At 42.7% G+C, this 12,095-nt stretch overlaps 1 non-coding gene across 1 annotated transcript; it reads right to left on the bottom strand.

The window, feature by feature from the left end:
- Positions 1 to 1,423: 1,423 nt before the first annotated feature.
- On the bottom strand, positions 1,424 to 1,553 carry LOC114609185. Its single transcript, XR_003709476.1, has one exon. It is a non-coding gene; the product is annotated as a small nucleolar RNA SNORA17 (small nucleolar RNA).
- Between the last annotated feature and the right edge of the window lie 10,542 nt (positions 1,554 to 12,095).

Here is a 12,095-nt window from a genome sequence, read left to right as displayed (position 1 = left end):
AATGTCTCCATTTTTCCTCATCTGGAAGAATTCACATGTCACTGTGTTGTGACTCAAACCTTGAGTGCTCTAAGGCCATGTGCTGAAGAACTGGATAGTCTTTGTGCTATTGGACAGCTGGTGGGGTTTTTAAAAAGTAGGACCAGATTGAAGGAGTTTGGTTGGTGGAGGAGATATTGAAACCCAAGCCCCTTCTTGTCTCTGGCTTTTTAAAGTTTTTACTGGTTCTTTGTGAACTTCACATCATGTATCCCAATCCCACCCATCTCCCCCTCCTCTTGTACCTGCCCTTGCTAACCCCTCACAACAGAGAAAAACAATCTCACTGTCTACATTTCTTTGCTTGGAAATGTTCATTGCAATGACTCAGCTATCTGGTACAAGGCCTCTGGTTTCTGCTACACTATCAATACTGAAACTTCACTGGGACTCCTCTCAGATATCCTGTTGTTACCTGTGTCATGAAGAGCCTATAGTTTTGGATCTGTAGGACCCGCCCCTTTATAAACTTCAGCAGCTCATTGAAGGGATAAGTGTTGGGGTGGGCCAATTCAAAGACCTGGATCTGGGCCTGAGAGGTATCTGAGATGGTGAGCCTGCTAGCAGGTAAGGCCCACTAGCAACCCTCACAATAAGAGTCAACTCTACCTGTTGCCCAGGTGAGTTACAGGGTCCACTCTCCCAAGTATTGCAGGTAGTGGAACATGCCCCCAGGGCCAGCTCTACCACAATGTCCAGGCAAGGGGTGGGGCCAGTTTTGCACAGCCTTCAAACATTATTATGTCCCTAGGCTGAAGCCAAGACCAGGGATGTTCATCTAACCTTTGATTGTAACAGACCCTTGCTACTGCAGGGCCATAGACCCAGATATGTCCCCCAGCAGAAGCACAGACCAGGACCCACCATAGTCCCAGGTGGCAGCACTGGCTACTCCATCAGGCTGTTCCTCACTACCTTGAGTCTCCAGTTCTGCCTCTCTTCATTATAACCACATCCTTCTGTTTCTCTTTCTCTTCCATTTTTCCACTGCTTACTTGCTATTCTCAGTGGCACCATGGCATCTTTGAGTGTCTGGGATCATCTCAGGAGTGGTCTCAGGAGTGCTATGCCCCACCAGAGCTTTATGGCACTGGGCAGAGGTCACCTCAGGAATGGTCTGCTCCCCCACTCCCTGTTAAGCACCGCACCGGATTGATGGTCATCTCAGGCTAGCTCCTCACCCAGACCCACCCAAGTAGCCCCATAAGAGGGTTGTCTGTCTTAGGCTCACTCCTACCTGGGACCTCAGGCCTCTGACTCGATCCCCACCCTGAGAGCCCATCTGAGCCTTCAAGGTAACTGGCAGGTGATGTTTCAGGGTAGATCCCTGGTAGCCCCCCTTATACTGGACTGGTGGTCATCTCAGGCTCACTTTTTTTCAGGAAGTGTTAGGCTACTAATTATTCAGATATTCACAGGTCAGAACACTGAGCATAGACAGCCTCTCTCCTCTCTGCCACCTGCAGCTGCACATGTGACACAGCAGTCACACCTGCAATGCCTCTAGGGACAGGTGTCTCTGACATTTTGCTTCCTGGCCACCATGAAGTAAACTAACCATATCTACCACATATTCCCACCATGGTACCCTTTATCTACCACAAGCTCAAAAGCAACAGATGACTGACCATGGACTGTAATCTCAGAACCCAGGAGTCAAAATAAAACTTCAAGTTCATTTTCCCAGGTATTGTCACAGTAGTGGAAAGACAACTAATACGGATTACTTCTGAAATACTCCTCCACAGATCTATTTTGGAATACTGTATTTTCTTACAAGAATTGTATGATTTTCAACAGAAGCATCAGTTCCTTTTGTTTTGTATTCAAATGAATGGATCAATAACTGGCTAGGGATTTCCCACTTTTATTTGTTCTTTTGTTTTTATATAGTGGGGTGGAGACATATGCGTGCTACAGCACAGGTGAAAGTCAGAGGACAACTCCCAGGAGCCGGTTCTCTTGTCCAACAGTGTGAGTTCCAGTGATTAAAGTCTGGCCGGCAGGCTTGACAGCAGGCCTCTTTCCTGCCAAGCATCTCACTGGTTCATGTTGCTCTTGAAATGCTTCTTATGAGCTGCCCTTAAGGTGGGAGTGAGTGTCCACCCTGCTTCATCAATGACAAACCTTCAGCTAAGCAGTGTTGATGTGAAACTGCTAGCTCCTGTGTTCGGTCACTCCACGTAGCCCCCAGAAAATGTAGTTAACCAGGCAGTTTTTCTTTTTATTTCTAAAAATCACCCAATGTTTCTTTCCTGTTACTGATGACTAGCTCAAATTTTCTCTTCAACATATGGAAGGATGTAGATCTCTTACACAATTTTATAAATTTTAAAATAATACCACATCTCCAAATTAGAAGTCTATTTTGTAACACCATCCCCATAGTAACAACAACAAAGCCAAATGCTACAATAAAATTAACAAATTGTTACATGGCAATCTCTAATTTATATCTATGCAAACCATACTTTCTGAATTTTTACTGGAAATTGAATCATTGCATAGTAACTTGTGTCACAATGTAAGACTCTTCCATGAAATGGTAACTTGGCATTGCAACTGTAGCCCAGGAAACAGGATCCAGATGGCACGAACTGTGGCACGAGATAGACACTTAAGCCCATGTGCAAAGCCAGTGGAAGAATTTTCTAAAAGATATTTACCAAGATAAGAAATGTCCATGTTTGGAGACCCAGGTTCCTGGATCAATACATTCCTTACTGCTCCTGGAATGAAGCACATTCCCCCTTCACAAGGGGAAGCAGGATGAAGCTTTCCATCATAGTGAGACACTCCCATCTGTGGGGAATTGGTCACGCTGTGTTGGGGCTGGTAGAGCAAAACTCCTTACTATAACAAGTCAGAAGATTGACATGACAAAGACACAGATTATCTATTTTTGGAGTTAGCAAAAATAAAATAATTTTAAAGATTCAATTTGTCAATAAAGATGGCTATATTTGAGGGGTTTTTGTTGCTTTGGTTTGTTTGGTTGGGTTTTTTTTTTACTCCCTTACCTTTATTATTTATATTTGCCTGATCTGCCAATGCTGCCCATGTATGGAATAATGTTCAAAACGTAGTCATCTTTCTCAAGGTCTAAACTTTCAGCCTTTTAGGTATTTCTAAATGTTAACATCTTTTAGTTTCTGTTGACTCACAGTTGTATATATGGCACATACTCCTTTGGGGTACAGTGCAGTAATTCAGTCCGTGAGCACACTGTGCAAGCGCTAAATGCCAGTAGTCAGCTATTCCATCTCTTCAACTGTTTGCCATTTCTTTGTGTTTAAAACCTTGAATTCTTCTAGTTACTTACAAAATTATATGATCAGCTGTAAGCTACAGTAACCCCAGCCACTTCCTCTGTTGTTTTATGTACCATCAAGTCTCCGTTATCCCCTTTTCCCTGGCTTCTTCCTCATCTCCTTCCCTTACTGTTTCCACATTTATCTTAAATCATTTTCAATTTACAGTACATTCTATGTTACTGTTGCCACTTCCTGGACTGGGACTTTAGTGATGAATTAGCAAGATTTAGTAAACTTTAAGTGTGTTTCTCTATCTTGTTCAGTTTGCCACTATGGTTATAACAATCTGTTCTCTCCTCTCTGGATGGTAGTGGGTCTTGAATCCCCAAGAATAAACTATTCAGAGCTAGGGATGTGGCTGTATGGTAACCTGTTCTCCTAGTGGATGTAAGGCCCCTGATTCAGTACTGGATACCAGAAACAACCTCCATCACTCAAAAATGAAGGCAGGAATTGTGATGACTACGTCTATGTCCAGACAGCTGGTGAGCATCTCTTCTGTGTATATTTGTGAAGAAGTTTCCATAGAAACCAGTGTTTGTCCTGGTTTCACTTTGGCTACTGTGATCAGATACCTGGACAAAAAGCAACTTAGGGGAAAAGGGGTGTATCAGGTTTAGAATCCCAGGTGATAGTCTGTGATAGCAACTATAACTAAAGAACCAACTCTTTCCGTAGCTAAGCAGAGAATTCTATGGACTCCATTACACCCACAGCTGCTTGCTACTGGCCTAGTTCCCTCTACTCACTCAGTCCCAGGCCTAGCCTACAAAATGATGCTGCTCACACTCAGGGTAAGCCTCTCAGTGTCAGGAACCACTGAGGAGGATCCCCTATAGGCATGCCAACTCCAGCCAGTTTTAGATAAATCCTCATTAAGAGTCTAGTCCCATATTTCCAGATGGTGCCAAGTTGACAGTTAAAACTAACTAGCATAGTGCTTAGAATTAGGCCCGAGAAGCTGATCCAGTCACTGGTGTGGGCAAGCTTCCCTCCTCCTATTAGGGCCCTCCCTACTAGCTCAAAGGAAAGGGAGATTCCTTGTGCCTGTGGTACCTTCACCCACTGCTGACTGTGGACACTGGAGCCCCTGGGTCTCACATGTTCAGCCTTTAGGTCTCACATGTTCCTGCTTCTCCATTGCCATGGTCTTTGGACATCATCAGTTCCTTGATCTTCCTACGGTCAATCTGGACTGGATTACCTTCAAAGCTCTCTACGTTCCCCAGCTTACTGACTGTGAAGCTTCCTGGTTTCCATACAAACCTCCTCATGTGTCTAAGGTGGGATATAGGCATGTATGTTCTCCAGCGACTTAGAATCACTAGAGTATGTCTGCTAGGAAGATCTGACTAAGTTAACAATGGAGGTTCCTTAGCTAGTGTGACTAACTTTTCTGAGGCCACAGAGGTAACAAGACCCATCCTTTGCCACTATCCCATGATATCTTCCCACAGGGAGGCCACCAAATGTTTCCCACGAGGCACACCCATCACAGTGCACTATTACACCTCATAAAGCCAAGCTCACAGAAGCAGCAATATTGGAGGCGGAACAGCTGTGTCTTGTCTTGCTTTGTTTTTGTTTTTTGTTTTCAACTATGCCTTTCTACCAGAGTTGTCCAAGAAACCACATAGAATCCTTAAAATTTAAAATTCATACCAAATGGAGGGGAAAATGCCTGAGACAAATTAAAAGAAATATTTCCTGATGAGGTAAAGAATTACATGAACGAGCAAAAGAGCATTAGAAAACAGTTTGGTGCTTAAGATGTAGGTTGACCCCTTACCTAAAAGTCATAAAGCCCAGGGTTTGATGCCCAGGATCACATAAAGCAGGAATGTCACAGACACCTATGATCTCAGCACTGGGGAAGTAGAGGCAGGAGAATGAAAAAACCTCAAGGTTGGGGAGTTGGGGAGCTGGCTTAGTGGCTAAAGTGCCTGCTTGCAGGAATGTGGGGTCTAGAATTTGAATCTCAGGGACCCACATAAAACCAAGTGCTGTAGGGCATCTCTGCAATCCCAGCACTCTAACAATGGGGAGCAGACATAGGATAAGCCTTGGAGACCTGAAAGCCAGCTGTCACAGCATAGACAGCAGCTCACAAAGAAGAGATTCCATCCCAGCCAAGGTTGACCTCTGACTTCCACATGCCCACCATAGCAGTGCATGTCCATCCTCTCACACACATACATACAAAGCTAAGGTTAGCCTTAGTCACACAGTAACTTTTAGGCCAGCCTGAGCTACATGACACCCTGCTTCAAAAAAAATGTAATTTCGGTGCTTCAAAGTGAGAAATACATCCTTTCAGTAAACTCCAGAGACTCCCTGAACAGTCTTCTTTAAAGAAAAAGGGGTGACTGTACACCTTTGAGAGAAACACAGAGAATTTACATCACAGTTAAGTCACAGGACGTTCCCTAAGATTTAGTCTTTTAGATTCCATATGAAAATGAGATACATATTGTGAATCTTCCTTCTTCACAGATGTACAATACTATCTGACTACTAGGCTCACAATGGATAGGCCCTTGGCTCCTCTTCCACTCATCTCCTGTGAGGAGCCTGCTCTCTGGGCATGCCCACACTGGAAACGCTTGGGCTGTGGTCCATTTTTCATTGCCTCAAAGGCTTAATGGCAACTCCATCACCAGAATATGAATCACACACAATGAAGCTACAGATTCCCCAACATTCTTGAGCAAGATATGCTAAGCCTCCTGTTAGGTTTGGCCCACATAGACTTTGTCAAAGGGAGCACTCAGAGTTCAAGGGAGTTGGAGACCAGCCACCCCTCAGCCCCATCATTTGTTACGTGGTATAGGATAAGGCTCAAATTAATTCTATCCTTGTTTCTGTTACTGTACCCAGATATTGTCTACCTGAAGCCTAAATAATGTTTGGATCAACTCAGTGACAGAAAAATTAAACTAACTTTAATCAAATGGACAAAACCTCAATCGTGCAGACTTTTTAACTCCATAGCTACATAAGTTGATATTACATTAACGAACACCAAGCTCAGTGTGTATCCTAAATAAAAGCAAGTGTGGTCTCAAAACCCCAGTGTGACTCGGTCACACCCTCCGACCTATGCTCCTCAGGCAATTTAGTCCTTCCCTGAGGTCTCTCCAACTTTCTCTCCTTTCTTCAAGTGAACAAAGCTTGTTCCTGTTGGGCTCCTGTACTTCAGGACTCCTCCTCACAGGAGATCCTGTACCCATGCAGATGCACAGTGGGTCTCAACTTGCCAGTTACACACCAATCCATGTATGTGTTCCCTTCTTTGAGACCCATTTCCAGACCCAGTCCGTCAACCCTAGGTGGAGTCCATAACTTCTCTGTGGCTTTATTATATTTTCATATAATTTTTTTCTCTAAAAGTGTGCTGTTTATCTGTTTGGCTGTTTTATTTTCCTGTTTATGCGCCATATGAGAAAGTGCCTTGCTGTAACTCTCATCCTCCAAGGAACTGAATGTTGGCTGTCTGAAGCCAGGTATGAATGTGCATGCCTGTCATCCCAGCATTCAGGGCTCTGAGGAAGGAAGACCACAAGTTCAAAATGTTCTGTGAGAGCCTGGAGAGAGGGCTCAGTGCCTAAGAGGGCTTGCTGAAATTGCAGAAGGCCTGAGTTCAATTCCCAGCACACTGGTGGGCAACTCATAACTGCCTGTAACTCCAATTCCAAGGCTCTGACGGCCTGTTCTCACTGCCTGGAGTTCCTGCACTCACAGGCACATATCAATACATAGATACTCATGAATGCACACAATTTAAATATTAAAAATTAAATGAAAAAAATGTTATATTGGTGAATGAACAAAATGGATAGATACAAGAATATCAATTAATAAAATCTATAAGTAAAGAAACTCATGCTAGACACAAGCAAGGTGTTAGTGTGAACCGACAGTCTGCTACAGCACAGGTGAATTACTACAGGAGCAAGATACTGCATACATCTTCCTCAGTAAATGAAGGGCTTTCCCAAAAGTAAGCAATGCGCTTTAACGTACACAACTCATTTCTTCTGTCCTTCTTACTCTGGTGTGCCTCCTCCCCCAAAGTTAGAGGTAAGAGAACCACGTGAAGACTATAGAGTGGATATATCTGAGTTCTTCCTGTGTACAAGATGACAAGATGTACTGCTGGAAAATGAGCTAGAAATGTGTCGTGTTTACCCTCTGAAAAGCCACTCACCATGACTGTCCTTTATTCTTTTAAGAAGAAAAAATATTTCTGTTTTATTAAACATCGCTAAATCACAGGACTTTTACTAAAATATTGGGAGGGGAACAGATATAGTGACAGTCTAAAGATTTTCAATAAAGTTAAGATTTAACCATTCATGGTGATATGAGCCTTTAAGGCCAGCACTCAGGAGGCAGGCAGATCTCTGTAAGTGGGAGGCCAGTCTGGTCTACACAGTGAGTTCCAGACTAGCCAAGGCCATGTAGAGAAACCTTATCTCAAAAAGCAAAGGAATAAAAAGTAATATAAGCAGTCACATCTATTTAATATCTGTTATTCTGAGTTATTCACATAGTGATGGATAAGCTATTTGTGGACCTTATGTTTTCAGGGCATATAAAAATAATAAAAGAACAATTTTTCCAAACATGTTTCCTTATGTTTCAAGATGGCATTCATTGGAAATGCAGGATTCAAATTCAGGATCCTTATTTTAAAAAAATGGGAGTAGCAAGACTGTCCGAAGGCCAGACAGGCTGTGGTCAGAGGTGCCGGCTCATCGGGCTCAGCTCCCAGTGAACGATACATTCAGTCCTCTGTGAAAAGCTGTAAGCAGTTTTCTGAACACAATGTAGGCAAGATTGAAGCAGACAGTGCAGAATTCTAATTATTCCAATAGAAAGAAACAAACTATTAGCAACTCACCACACAATGTTTTCTCCTCTTTCTAGATTCTTACACTGGAAATTTTTCCACTCATTAATTCATTTATCCAGACAACAAAAATTTTAGCACTGTGCTAAACCGCAAAGAATTCTTCAAATTAGTGTCGTGTCTGAGGAAAGGCCCAGTTCCTGGATTTCAAATTATCTTTTTAAAACAAACTGGACAGAGTCAACAGCTGTGTTTGTGACAACACAGGGGTTAGTTCAAATAAGAGGGTGGCCAAATTTCATTCTTCAGAGAGTAACTTAGATAAATAGTTTTTTCCTTTGCTCTGTTTTACTTTGATATTGTTAAATATAACACACAAAGAGTAGATTCAAAAAAATATTGAATGCTTGACTTACTATTAGAGAGTAAATATTATGGACTCAAGATAGAGTTTTTAAAATTCCCAATGGTAATGATGACACATCGGCTATGAGGGGGCATGAGAGCACTCTGAGAGTCCATCACGCTGCTGAGGAACATGTACAACTTACACACCATTACTCGAGTTCCAGATAATCTCATATAAAGCCATCACGTACTTAGTCATTGATTCAGTGCTTCTGTTCATAAATTTTCACCCAAGCAAAAGAATAAAGTATATTCCTACAAAAGGTGTTACACAAAAATACTAGGAATGTATTTCTTTATTATTGCAAAATTTGTAAATAATCCAACTATCCATCAACAAGTGACCAAACAAGTAGATTGTGATGTAGTAAAATATTGGGATGTCATTTAGCAGTACAAGTAATGAAATCCTGAAACACAAAACTATATAAACACATCTCAAAAGCATCATGCTGAAAGATGCCATATACAGCTGAGTGTGTGTTGATCACAGTTATAGGCCCTATTTTTAAAATGAACAATGATATTCTTTGATAATAAAAATGAAGTCAATTGTTTGCATGGGACATGGGAAACCTCTATTGATAGAATTACAGTGGTTCAGGTGGTCTTCAAAGGTCTGTACTTCTGAAATGCTTCATCCAAGCAGGGTATAGTGGTCCACTACTTTAATCCTAGCACATAGGAGGCAGAGGCAGATGGATCTCTGAGTTTAAGGCCAGCCTGGTCTACAGAGTTAGTTTCAGGACAGCCAGAAAAGATCCTGTCTCAAAATCAATAAATAGATAAAACTCTGTGCATCCATCACGTACAAGCTCTTCATCTTCTTCTTAAGAATGTTGTCACCACAAAATAAAACCATGAACCAACAAGCAGCTGCACCACACACCTCCCGGCACCCAGCAGCCACTAATCTGGTTTCTGTCTGCTTCTGTCTCCGTGAACTGACCTACTTTGGGTATTACACACAAATGGAGTTACACAATGTATGGTATTTTGTGTCTAGCTTCTTTCCTTAGCAGTAATGAGGTAAAACAGTCTCGAAGTACCTTTCAGTCCTGAGTTCTACTGTGTGGCTGAAAAAAATTACATTGTATGTACATGTCATAACTTACATCATTACATTACAGTACAGTATAGTGCATTACAGTATATTACATTATAGTACAGTACAGTACAGTGGTGCTGCATCCAATGATAGACGTTGCTGCTTTCACTTTTTGGTTACTGTGAATTGCGTGTCTGTGAATATTGATGCACTTGTATTCCTTGGAGTTCAGGTGGCGTAGCCATTGCCTCTAAGTTGAAACAATCCATTCTAGAAGAAGACTGGTGAGACTGAAAAGTAAACAGGCTTCTCTTGTTCTACACAGATGAAACCTAAAGTCCCCTCTTGAAATTAGAAGAACAGTAACATCCTGCAGACTGAGGAGACTCTGGCCAGCACAGTGACTGAAGTAGATTCTCTGACAGTGAAGCTGTCTGAAAGTCACACAAAGAGCTTCAAGGTTGCAGCTGAGCCAGTCATCATGGTGCAATGGGCTTCTTCATGATGCAATTGCCTGTGAGTCACCCCCACTCCTGTAAGTAGCCCCTCGACCACACTCCTGTAAACAACCCCCATAGACGTATGAGTTTGCCAATGGGTGTAACCATTATTTTGGTCAGTATCAGTTTAGATCTGGGGTAAATAGATGTTTATGTTGTGTTTGGCCAAGAAGAGTCTCACATGATAATCCTCAAGAGTGGAACGGCTAGGTCAGATGGTAATTCTAAGTCTGATTTTGCAAGATGCCATCAGATTTTCCCATCGTAATTAAGCCGATTTATATCCCCACCCGCACTGTCCGCAGACTCTGACTCCCGTTCCCGTCATCATTCGCGCCTTCTCTTTTTAGTCTCTCCTAGTGAGTGTGAAGTGGATTTCACTGTGGGTTTGTTGTTGATTTTATAGAAAGCTTACACACAAAAATCTATCAGTGAACATCCTTAACAGCCTTTGCTGGTCTCTCAGTAAGGAGTTCTCACCCCTCACACGCTCCCACTCTCCCACCTCTATCCCACCACATCATCCCACACCCACCACATCATCCCACACCCGCACTCCTCCCCACTCTTCCAGCACACGTTATTTTGCAGCCACAGTGAAAATAATAGTAACACTGCTTACCTTATATGTATTAATATTATTAATTCTTAAGAATTATGGAGTTCCCACAACCCAATATGAAAGGTGCTATGATCAACTCGCCTTTCCAAATGAAGAGACTGAAACTTTAAGACCCTGACCGGGTACGGGGCTGAGAAATAGTTAAGAGCACCAGCGACTGCTCTTGCAGAGGACTCAGGTTCAATTCCCAGCACCCATGTGATGGCTCACAACCCTCTGTGACTCCAGTTCCAGGGATGCCCTTCTCTGGTCTCAGTGAACACTCACTGCATGTGCAAAGTACACAGGCAGTACGTCAAGACAAACCACCCATGCTCATAAAAATAATTGTTTTAACTAAGATCTGAAGTGAGAGTCTGATTCACTGAGTCAAACACTTGCCAAGCAAGTGTGAGGACCTAAGTTCAGATGCCCATGACCCACATAATCCAGACGCCGGAGCAGATGCCAAGATCTCAGTCCTAGAGTGGTGATGTGGGAGGCGGAGACAGGCGACTCCCTGAAGCTCTCTAGACTGGATACACAGCAGTGAACAGGAGACCCTGCCTCACATCCAAGCTCGTCCTCTGACCACCATGCATGCTCATAACACATGTGCACCTATACACACACACACACAGACACACACACACACACACACCATATATACAATACACAAAAGATTTTTTTTTTTAATGACCTGAGTCTACAGTAAATACTAAAACCTGGATTAAAATCTGGGCCAGTGACTTTGAGCTAAATTTTGTTTCAGTTACTAGACTGCACTCCCAAAGTAATTGAAGTCGGATGACCTAATAAATATAAGTTGGCTAATGTAACTTAATTATAATACACAAGTTTAAATGTAGGCACCAGACTGCTTTTGAAATACACATATGTAACTTTGAGCTATGCATAACTGCTGTATCCTCAGGCCACCTGTGGGGGCGCCATTCTGCCGCCACTGTGCTGTAAAGCCTAGTCTGATCCTTCTATGAATCCTTCCACCTCAGCTGAGATTAAATCTGGCCATGATGATAAGAAATCATTAGATTTCCTCTTAGGACACTATCCATTTCCTGCATGGATGCAACCATATGTTTGGGGTCTGTATAAATACAAGGAGAGAAAAAGCACAAAACCGCCCTAATAAGCCTGGCTCCACTCTCCGCTAGCAAGAGCCCCCTCCCCCCCTTCCATTAACCTTGTAGTGTACCTCAGGGTTTCAGATAAAAAGAGCATTCTTCTCTGTGATTCGCTAACCCCCAATCCACAGCAATCAGTCTGCAGCTGATAAAGACAGACCAGGAGCCTTTTTAAAAAGTTTTTCAAA

This window comes from Grammomys surdaster, unplaced genomic scaffold (genome assembly GCF_004785775.1).
Source record: "Grammomys surdaster isolate TR1022 unplaced genomic scaffold, NIH_TR_1.0 125947, whole genome shotgun sequence".
Taxonomy (NCBI): Eukaryota; Metazoa; Chordata; class Mammalia; order Rodentia; family Muridae; genus Grammomys; species Grammomys surdaster.
The sequence above is the reverse complement of the archived record's forward strand: the minus strand, read 5'-3'. Positions and strand labels throughout refer to the sequence as shown.